The following is a 12,164-nucleotide window of genomic DNA, read 5'->3' as shown; positions in this document are numbered from 1 at the left end:
ACGATTCTGGTTTCCAATAAGTGAATATATTTGTTAGAATTCATCATTCCCTTGATAGGTATTAATGCTCCAGGCCCTTCATGTGTAAAACAACCACAAAACATTACTTTAGGGGGGTATTTGGGTGCTTGTTGGAGATGAGCTGCTGTTACTTTTTCGAATCCTTTCCGTACGTAAGAAACACGGTGGCCGTGGACCTCGAAATGAGACTCATAGGAAAAAAGTACATTCTTCCAGTTATTCACTGTCCAGTTTTGATGTAATTTTGCCCACATTAAGCGTTTTTTGCACATAACAGGGGTTAGCAGTTGCTTCTTAATAGGCTTACGAGCCCTTCGTCCAGCTTCCAAAAGCCTACGCCGCACTTGTTGTGACGTGAATATTCGCCCCAGTGGTAGCCATTAACTCGAGGGTTAAGTCGACAGCAGTTAGTCCAGGATTTAATTTACTTTTCCTGACAATTAAACGATCATCTGCATGTGAAGTCTTCCTTTTCCGGCCACAGTTTCCTTTTTTCTGGGGTTTGATGGATCCAGTCTCCCTGTATCGTTTTATGATCGAATTAACAGTAGCCAAACCGATGTGACATTCTGCAGAAATTTGCCTCTGTGTCATAGAAGAATTCTCTGCTAATATTATAATTTTAGACCATTTTCGTGGAGTTTTATCCATTTGTGAAGACGACAGAATGTACACAGGATTGCAGTATTAAGTCTTCAACACAACTGAAATGCTTATAAGTACAAAACGACAGGCAAAATGTCACATATTATAAAAAAAATAATAACGACAGACCTTCAACAATGGAATTACACGTACTGCAGATGTCAATTAAAGCGGTATGAGCAGCTGTGAGGCCAACAATGACAGAAAATGTAAAAATATGTCGTGTTCGGATTAATTTGCACTCTACTGTAGATAATGAAAGAACTTACGAATCCTCAACATGTCAGATATGAATGTCAAATTATACAATAACAGCCATATTCATTATACGTTAAGCTCCACATGGACCTGCAGGGAGCATTTAAGCCTTGAAGCCTTGAAAATTGAGCTTTGATCTTCGAATCTCATTTCTACCAAGTAATTGATCAGTGACTAATCAAAAAGTACCAGTACATTGGGATCGATGTTATCCAGGCTAAAGGGCTGTGGTCTGTTGGAGCTGTTGCTATCATGTGTTTCGCCTGCTACTCCGGCAGACGAAACGTATGGTAGCAAGAGCTCCAAAAGACCATGGCCCTTTAGCCCGGATAACATCGATGCCTATGACGCCGGCCGTGAAAGCCTACATTCCAAGATTACCGGTACATTGTCCATCAGAGTGGAAAAATTATTCTGTACTGTTTTAGACCTTCTACATGTTTCTGCATTCAAATTGTTTCAAAATATAGGCGATATTGTCACATTGAGAAAGTATTTCAATAATTAGGAGTTGCAACAAATCGTATTTTGTGCATAAAATTTAATTTTACACTTTGTGTCACAAATTTCTTTCAAGGAACTTTAGGCCTCTTCGATTTCATTCATTGCCCCTCAATTAATCTCCAATTTTATACTGCTTATGAATATTGATCTGATGAGGAGAGCTTTGCTTTTGAAGGAAGAACTCTTCCTAGACAGCCGATGGAGTAAAGGGATGTTTGTCTGAAACGTGCAAAGATTAATCAACAGACATAAGATTATTTTTGATTTAATATTATTTTGAAATATTTAATCATATTTATGTTGTCTAATCATTGTCACTAACGATTGACCAATCTGTATATAGGTGGCAGTATGTCATGTTCCTTTGACCTTAAATGATGGGCAAAGTCCTACCTTGAAGTATTGGACCTTTTCCAGCAAACATTTATATTGTCACAATCAAGATGTCAACATATTGAACTGTTGTCGATGTTTACAAGTGAATACATTTCTCATATGAAAGAAGAAAAATAAATGTGAACGAAGTTAAAAAAAAGTTACATTATTTATTTCCAACCAATGTTAAAAGTTTTGACGTTTATTATGATTTGTTGTTATAGCATGTCAGGTGTATGAAAATTAAGTCTGTTGAGAATTTGATACTTCAATAAAAATTTCAATTTCATGCATGCTTTCTTATTATTCCTAATTTATTTACTGTACTTACTTCGGAAAACGATTATGAATTAAATAACAGTCTAGATCTTCCAGAATAACTTGAGATAAACTTTCCCTTTGAAATATTTTTAAGACAGAATGAGTACCACCAAGTAAAAAACCAATTCAAAGGAAGGATAAAGAAAGTATTTCAGACAACATCCGAAATTATTGTGGCTATTTACAAAATATTTTTGAAAATAAAGGGATTTTCTAGTGGTTTTTCATTAATTATGTTTCTACTGAAATAGCTCTACCAATATTTACCAATCGACCTGGGTGGCGCAGTTGGTAGAGTGATGGCCTTCTGTGCCCGAGGTTGCGGGTTCGATCTTGGCTCAGGTCGATGGCATTTAAGTGTGTTTAAATGCAACAGGGTCATGTCAGTAGATTCTGACATGTAAAAGAACTCTTGCGGAACAAAATTCCGGCACACTGATAATGCTGATATAACCTCGGCAGTTGCGAGCGTCGTTAAATAAAACATAATTTAATTTAATAATATTTAGCACGAGGTACTTGGATTGTGGATTAATCAGCAAAATTTTCAATTTCTTAATTGTGAGAAAATGTAATAAGAAATGTAGAAAATCTTTTAAATGTTAGATTCTTGTTCGTTTGTAGCTTTTTAAACTTCAAAATATAAATAATCTGAATGAAAGATAAGCTTTAGTCCTAGGCGTAAATATGGTCAAATCAAGCATCCATGCTAAAATAGCGCCTGTTTTTTTAACGTCAAACCAGACCAAAAGATCAAATATCAGGTACCTTCTAGATTACAGAGCTAATAAAATTATTAATACCAGTTTATAGTTAATGTGTACATTCATATAATTTAATCTAAAGCGTACTGGATTTCAAAATAATTTAATACAGTTAACTACTGTAGATATTTGTACAACTCCTGGATGGAGATTATGTGAAAAGTTGAACGTATATTCAGAATCTGAATTTGAATATAATATCTGCCTAATGTACTCACATTTGAAGTTAAAGCTCACTTGAAGTGCTCACTCTGATGTAATGTGTATGACAGACGATGCTCAACTGACGCAACTTTATAACTGTTTGGTATTCAAGAAGACATTGGCCACTGCGTGGCATATTTTGAATTGCTCCCACGTTGTGTGTTGATGGATCAAAGGTTTTTATAGTATGTCTATGCAGAAGGTCAATGAAATTGTCATTTGAATATTAAGAAGTGGCACAAGTACACGTTAACCTTTTATTGATTGGCTTATTAAATCTCTGATAGTCAGGACGTTACACTTTAGATGCAATATTTATTTAAATTGTGACATAGAGAAGTGTAAGAATTTTTCAAGGAAGAATACATCATGAGATTTGTGAAGTCCTGAGGAGTGTCATGGAAACAAATGGAAGAAGAAATATTACTGAAGAAGCTGTTGCGAACTGGGACGAAAAGAAAAAGAAGGGATTGAGAACCAAGGAAGAGATAGCTGGAGAAGCCTCAAAGGAAAATTTGAGAGTGATTAGTGTTGTAAATTCTTGGAAAAATACAAAGTAATAGAGAAGGAAAGACAAACTGTTAGGAAACTAGAAGTCAACTGTGTCTGTAGAGCCAAGAGAGAATATAAATTCATAAGACATTAAAGAAAAACATTTAAATATAAATTGCATTTATTATCATTAAAAGAAGAGATGTAATTATCTGTAACGATGCAATAAAGAATAATTTAGATTAATTGTTTAAGAATTAGGATACAAATCATATGGAAGCAAATTCCATGTGAAGGAAAGCAATTTTCTCTTCGCCATAACTCGCAGCAAGGCTTTGCTACCTTCTATACTCCACTGTCTTCACCTTGTAGATCTTAGTGACGCAAAAGAAAAATGTACAAGTATATAAATTTAATTCCAGTTTATAGTAATATAAAGCTAATAGTCTTATGGTGCCACATTTTCGACACTTCATAGTGATATTAATGAATTAAAAACCCTCATTAATTCAGCTCTTACAGAAGCAAAATATGGTTTCGCTCAAATAAATTTCTTCTTAATTAAACTAAACTACATCTCTTTTATTCAGAAGTACATCCATGGATAATGATAGCTGTTTCAATCTCCTTGGTATTACTGTCGACAGCACACTTACCTGGGAAAACCATTTTTAAAAAATGCTCAAGAATAATATTTCCCTTGCAAAATTTAAAAATGTATGTTCGAAAGAAATACATTAGATTTGTCTGTTTTTATTATTTTTATAGTAGGCTATACTTTCCTATGACCTAGTGTTTTGGAGTAATAGCACTGGTAGGCCTACTTTCTTAAGGCCTTTATGTTACAAAAATTATCATAATTGTAACAAATTCATCAATGAAAGCACACAGCAAACCGTCATTTGTAAATGAAAAAATGTGATTGTAACATCACAATATTTATCAAGTCCTAAATTTTGTTATAAATAATTTACATATCATTCATGGACTGTTATAGTGGCACAACTAAAAAAATAATAATTTTGAATTATTGCAGATCCCAAAATTGTAAAGTACAGTAGTCTTCTTTCCGGTTGCAACAGTGACACATCTTTTAGTTCAAATTTGGAACAGCTGGTGACAGAAGTGTTGCTGTTGCATTCTTTGGTTTGTCATTTATACTGGCTAGAATACTGACATCTTTTAAGTTATGTCAGTGTTGCAGAAGTACCAGCATTTAATATATTTTTTGCAGTCCATCTAAAATTGTGTCGTTATTGCAGCATTCTATAAAGAGCAATTACTCCCAACTTCTCCGTACAAGCTGTTCTGCATAGTACTCTACACTGAGAAATTTTATCATTTTATTATAAGTGAAAATTGTCCACCTACAGCTTTACAATTTGTAACTTGGAAAAAATGGACTAAATGATGTTTACTGCTACATGTGGCATGAAGGGGATGAAAAGATAGGTGCAAATGAAATTAGGACATGCTTGTTAAAATTTTAGAAGTAAAATTGACTACATGCAATGCAAATGAATTAGAAAAAGCAGTGTACCTATTCAGACAATTGCTCTGAATAGCAAATATTAAATTCATTGTTGTCTAGTTTGTATGGTGTGAAAAACTTAGCCTACACATTAAAATATATCATATAAATTTTTGGCTATCAGACACTCAAAATGAGGGGAATTGTGTTCATCTTCTAATGGAAAAACATAATTAAAATCAGGGTCCCATCTACGTTCCATCGCAATATGTCACTTTAATTAGATTGGAAAAGAAAAAAGGCTAATCTTACAAACTATTATAAAATAAACACGACGACTTTATTGATGTAAAGAATCACACAGATCGGATATATCAAACACCAATAATGACAAAGTCCACTTTAACGACATTTCTGTAGGTATTAAAGGTAGAAAAACAATCTTTGGATTACTTTTTCTTCAAAATTCCTTTCAAAGAAACAGATTTTAAAACTGTCAGTGTTTTAAAGCGTCAATATCCAAAAAAAATTGCAGTCCTTTCAGCAAGCAACATTTAAAAAACTTACAGCAAATCTACTGTCTGACCAAGTGGTTATGTCGCATCTCGATTTCCTCGACCAGTTTCTGCTGACCTTTCTGTAAAGATTAGTGGCTGGGTTGCTAGGCTCTTACCTGAAAATATTTGCTGTTCGGAATTGGAAGTCTACGTAATATATAACTTTTTAAAATAATTTAAAGAAAAGGACCCAGTAAAGTAACTGTCACGTGACTTCCCCTGTTTCGCCAACCCTGCGACATAACCACTCGGTCAGACAGTATTCCAATATCTAAAGAGAAATGTGACAATCTACGAAATTTAATTCCTAGCAATGCTATACTAAGATGTTACTCAATTTTTTACTACAATCTGTTACTCAATTTTTACTACAAGCTAAAGTTTCAATCTTCATAGTAGGGTTTATTTGAAACTTATGTAAAGTTATGGATATTATTATTGGTATATTTCTCTCTTTCTATTGTGTAGTGATTAATGATCTAGCATTGACAAATTAAGATTAGGTACCTTATTTGTTTACTTCACATTCATTAAAGTCCTATCACATAACTTGTTTAATAAACTATGCAAAGATTAATTTTTTGGTTCTACAGAATTTATCTATTATGGTAACAATGGTTATTAGAGGAGAAAAATTCGATCCAGTGCTGTGGATTGAACTTCGGCGTAGTTCATTGGTTAGAACACTTGGTACGTAGAACCAAGGACCAAGGACCACTGTTACTATAACAGAAAAATTCTGTTGGACCAAAAAATTAATCTTTACGTAGATTCTTCGCCCAACAGTGCATATACTGTGGAATCCCGACCACCAAGTCACTCAATTGAGTGCGCTCCTTGTATAATAGCAGTTGACTTAATATATGAGGTGTGTTTAGCAAAATCGTCAGTTGTCCAAAATCTAGTAATTTTAGTTAGAGTGGCCGTCTGAGGCTCCTCTGGGACATGCATGAATACATGTATTCAGTTCTTAGAAAACATCAATAGTACAGTGTCGAATGGCTTCTAAAAAATTCCGTTTCTGTTAAAATGTCAGTAGTCCACAATATTTCTTGTAAGAATGTCAGTTGTCCAGGTTTCATTGAGTAGCACCAGAGCAGCAGCTGCAGGCGCTAGTGTGTTTTGTTTCATTTTGCATTCTGTATTGTGAATGTGGAATTTTTCAAGTAAAAATGTAATTTGTCCAAAGGATGTTTTGCTCTAATTATCCAATATTATGCGTTATGTGTAAACAACTGCAGGTAATCCAATAACTAAGAAGTGTGTTGGCCACCGGCGTAGCTCAGTCAGCTAAGGCGCTTGCCTGCTGATCCGGAGTTGCGTTCGGGCGCGGGTTCAATTCCCGCTTGGGCTGATTACCTGGTTGGGTTTTTTTCGAGGTTTTCCCCAACCATAAGGCAAACGTCAGGTAATCTATGGCGAATCCTCGGCCTCATCTCGCCAAATATCATCTCGCTATCATCAATCCCATCGACACTAAATAACCTCGTATTTGTTATATAGCGTCGTTAAATAACCAAGTAACATAAACAAGATGAAATGTGTTCATACAAATTACCAACGTGAAAATGCCAATAATTGTTGATGTTGTAAAGTTTTTTCAAGATTCCTACAAAAATACGATTTTGGACAACTGACGATTTTGCTAAACACCTCTCATATGTCAACATATATGTCGAACATGGAGTCAGACCACAAAGGGTAAAACACTATAGAGGAGGGGGATTCGACCCGGTGCTGTGGATTGAACTTCGGCATAGTTCAGTGATTAGAGCGCTTGGTACGTAGAAGCAAGGACTCGGGTTCGATCTCCGGTACCGGAACGAATCTTTCTTCTCTAATAACCATTGTTTAATAAAGCATAGTTAATTGTCTGCAAATTTGTTTTCTTATGAGCCATAATGGAGTGGAATGGAATGGAATTGAATTGAATTTACGGAGGGGGCCACTATGGCCCAGCATTGCGGCCTGTTAAGGTCTATTGCGCTAACCCTCTAGTGGCGCATTACCAAACCCACATCAGCTGACCACACTTTTCGATTGTTGGTAAAATTCATGTTCTGGGAATAATAAGTTAATTAAGTAGTAAAATATCGCTGCAATCGAAAAGTATTGGGAATAAATCTGAATAAGGAACAAAAAAAAAGTTTCCTTCCCAGGCATGATTCGAACCACGAAAGTATTTGTTACCAGTCTATAGTGCTCTGGAGTGAACAAGGCTCTGAAATAAGCTACAAGGGTCGATCCGGTTTTTTTTGCAACTACTGTACATATCAGCCAGAACCTCAATCAGAGGGTTTCGCTTTCATTAGTACCATAATATTTTAACTTTCTAATAATGACATTGTGCGATACACAATTGAAAGCCATACTTCGATCGCAAAATGTAGAAGATACAAATTTATAGTCCGCAAACGCTTCAAGTAGGCTATATCTATTATACACACGTAATGTAGTAGTGAGAAAAAGGTAAGTTATGACACGATATTCCAAAAAAATGAAGAAAATTAATCCGAAATATTATATTTACAAATGCTTGCCACTAGCGCAGCTCAGAGGAAAAGAGTTTTACTCGTGTGATCTGAGATGCGTTTGAGCCGACTTTGGGTTTGAGTTCGAATTCCACTTGGGCTGAATACCTGGTTGAGCTTTATTTCTAGGTTTAACCCAAGTGTAACGTGAATGTCAGGTAATTACGTAGTGAATCCTAGGTCTTACCTCGCGATCACCAATTCCATAGACACTAAATAACATTAAATAACCTCGCAGTTGACATAGCGTCGTTAAATAGGTGATTTTAAAGATAAATCTGCTTCTTCGTTTCTTTGTTTTTCAAGATTGATATTTGCGACAAGCAACTCTGCAGCACACATCTACCGTTATAGCCTATCCACAATCTGATTTGATGTACTATTCAATGCGGAGTAAAAGTGCAGTATTTCCTACAGATAATTACCCGATCTAAAAGTCGTATGCACTATTGTAGTCAGTGGTGTATTTATAAAAAGAAAATTACCTGACTCTGGAATTTTGAAGCATAGGGGAGAGTCGGGTAGTATCGGACATCGGGTAATATCGGACAGTGAGTGTCTTTCATCTACCACACGATGATAGTACCTGATTGACATGGTTACGTTTCTGTGATATCGCATAGAGAAACGTAACCATGTCATTCAGGTACTACCACATGGTGGTAGATGAAAGAAACGCACTGTCTGATACTACCCGATGTCCGATGCTACCCGACTCTCCCCTAAGTTATTGGGCCAAGCATAAGCTACTGGGCCGTTCTGTTTGATCAGAACCTGTTGGTTACATATACTTACTTATTTACAAATGGCTTTCAGAGAACCCGGAATTTCATTGCCACCCTCACATAAGCTCTACATCGGTCCCTATCCTGAGCAAGATTAATCTAGTCTCTATTATCATCCCATCTCCCTCAAAACGATTTTAATATCCTTCCACCTACGTCTCGGCCTCCCCGAAGGTATTTTTCCCTCAGGTCTCTCAAGTAACACTCTATATGCATTTCTGGATTCACCCATACGTGCTACATGCCCTGTCCATCTCAAAGGTCTGGATTTAATGTTCCTAATTGTGTCAGGCGAAGAATACAATGCGTGCAGTTCTGCGTTGTGTAACTTTCTCCATTCTTCTGTAACTTTATCCCTCTTAGCCCCAAATATTTTCCTAAGCACCTTATTCTGGAACACCCTTAACATCAGTCTATTTTTCTCTCAAAGTGAGAGTCCAAGTTTCACAACCAGGTTGGTTACATATAGAAAACAAAATTGGAGCAACTTCATGGTAGCAAAACAAAGAGGTTGTTAGATTTGTAGAGTAGGCTTCATTATAAAATCGTTTAAACATGAATAAAATATGACCTTTCATAAATGCAAAATTAAAAAAAAATATATATGTATTAAAATTTAAAAAAAATTGTCCTGGCGCCGCCCAGCCTTGAAAAATAGTATCTTGGCAACGCTAGGACCCTCCAGGCCTCCAATACACCCTGAATGTAGTCTAGTACATTTCGCTTCACTCCGTATATGTGAGTCATACAATTTTTGTCGTAGTTAGTTTTCAGATGACATGATTTTTAGAAGGTATAATTTTTACAGATAAATAAGTTCTTTTTCCTTTAACTTCGTAAGGAATAAAGATATGTGACTATTGCTAAGCAGGATCTAGAGATTTTTAAAGCCCCATTTTTAAGAAGTTTTCTATTGTAGGTATAACAAACATTTTCTTGGGAATTACCTGTATTTGGGGACACATTGCCTACATTTTATTCACCACTTCACCTTGTGTAAGGAAAAGAAGGAATGGTTAGGAACGATCTTCAATAAGTCGCCATTTTGTGCTTTTTTCATTTAATAGGATACGTCAATAGCGTTTAGTAAACATAATTAGGCCTGTATATCATGTGCAATATTTCCTATTCAATTGACTCGTAAGTAGTGTATATCGATAATATTCGCACATTATTTCAGAAAAAATCGCTGTTTACATGCAGATTTACAAACGACATGCCAAAAATCGCTTTTCAGTTCCACAGATACTGAAAAGTTTAAATTGTGTGAAAATCTCATAATTTTTTTGGATTGTCACAATACTTCTCTTTATACCTTGCATTATGATAATGAATAATTAATTAAGGTACAAAATAGCACACGAGGTGCTATCAGATGAATACATTTTTTTTCTATAAAGTTCACTTATGACACAGTGTCTAAGACACATAGTTCGAAACCGATTTCTCCGTCCGGGTTTGTGTGAAATCTGGTGACCGTAATGTATTTATATCACTTCTCTACAAGTCCTTTCACTTAGTACTCTCAATTTATTCTTTCATTTCAGGAGTTTATATGCACATTAGGCTAATCGTTCAGTTCTGGAGGACTATGGTCAGTTCTCGCCGTTAATAAAAAATTTAAAATAAGTAAAATATTTAAAATTTGTCCTTTACGTTATAAACAATTATGTGTTGCAACACATATAAAAATATTGCACGTCAGATTAAGGACGAAGTGTTCCCTCTTTCGATGCAATTCAATAAAACTTCATCAACTGTAAAGGAGCGATATGTTGGTAAAATAGCTGTGATGGAGCAATGGTAGAATAAAATGCCAAGGGAAAGTGTAGGCCTACTTGGATAAAATCTGTCCCATAGCCAATTGGCCTCAACAAACTTCAAAAAGTCTGCCGAGTATGATAACCCGGTCCTTTCGTGAGAAGCCGTCTTTCTGTTGACTGAGCTACGCCTGGGTCTGTCCTGTCGACTATTAATTTGATAATTTCATAAATTGCTTTTGGTATCAGGTTAAGTGAAATACCACTCACTGTCATGAGGCGTTTTAGCATGGCGGGAGAGTGACTCATATGTTACTGATATAATGAATTAAATGTCGAACTTTGGACCAACGTATTTAAAGACACGTATGTGTAGCATATATGAAAGAGTGATAAATTGAAAAAAGAGGTAAACATTCCAATCATTAGATGTGTACGAGGATTTAACCCTTGACCACTAAAAAAATGAGAACTAAGTAATGTCTGCATTCAATATCACACCAAACCACGCGTCGTCACCAGAGGCTGCCAGCCAATGATTTAATTTGTACAACTCAGACCACAGTCCTTCGAATAATGTCTTTATCATACCAATTTTGTACGTAAAGGATATAAGTACACATGCCACAACCTGAATTGATACTGAGCATGCTTAATAACTACAAATTTGAAACCCTGACATGATGAAAATGTGTCAATTTGTCTGAAAATATATTCACATGAAACATATTTCGGAAGCTTAACTAAAAGCCAGTTAATTCCAAGTACTTTATAACTTACGTAATAAGACATTAGCTTTCAAGAATTGATAAAGCAACAAAAACTAATCTTCAATCTACAAGCCAGTTTCCGACATTTGAAGCCGATCAGGTATGAAGACCCTTCTCTGGATCACTGAAGATGATCAGTGGAAGGTGGTCTGACTGTCGCATATCCCTAGGGGTGGTGACAAATGATTGATGACGCAGAAATGGTGGAATTAATTGGAAGGAATAAACACATTACTCGGACGAAACATGCCCCTCAGTCGTTTTGCCCACCACAAATTTAATTGGCATTGCCGGGATCGAAACCAGTCGCCTCAGTGTAAATCTGTAGTCTAATCAAGTAAGCCACACAAAATCTTAAAGTTTATTTAAATTAATTTCCGCAACGAAATATAGTAGAAATTAATGTCTGTCTTTCTTATTCTGAGTAGCAAGCGATTTAAGCAACCACACATTGCTGTGAATTAAGATGTAAACATTTAGGTTCAAAAGATGTAATGACATAAGGCATGTAAACATATCTCTACAGTATTTAACACAAATTTACGAAAGAAATCGTCTCACCATTTGGTGAAATCTGTAGAGCCCAGTCTAGCAGAAAGAACAAGGTCTTCTTACGGAAATAGTTTCGAGGTTCCAAACAATTACAAAAAACAAACTACATCACCGATAGTCCCCAAACTACTTAGACACAAAGGGATTGCTCAAT

At 35.6% G+C, this 12,164-nt stretch overlaps 1 protein-coding gene across 1 annotated transcript in view; it reads right to left on the bottom strand.

Moving 5' to 3' along the window:
- The window catches only part of LOC138707690 (gamma-butyrobetaine dioxygenase-like), a 32,210-nt gene extending 28,977 nt beyond the window's left edge, over positions 1-3,233 (bottom strand). Inside the window, exon 1 of the mRNA XM_069837491.1 lies at positions 3,107-3,233. The gene's annotated coding sequence lies outside the window, so the exon portion shown is untranslated. The remainder of the gene's footprint in view (positions 1-3,106) is intronic.
- Positions 3,234-12,164: the final 8,931 nt, after the last annotated feature.

Source organism: Periplaneta americana, chromosome 10 (assembly GCF_040183065.1).
Source record: "Periplaneta americana isolate PAMFEO1 chromosome 10, P.americana_PAMFEO1_priV1, whole genome shotgun sequence".
Lineage (NCBI taxonomy): Eukaryota > Metazoa > Arthropoda > Insecta > Blattodea > Blattidae > Periplaneta > Periplaneta americana.
Note: the sequence above shows the minus strand (reverse complement) of the source record. Positions and strands in the feature narration are given on the sequence as shown.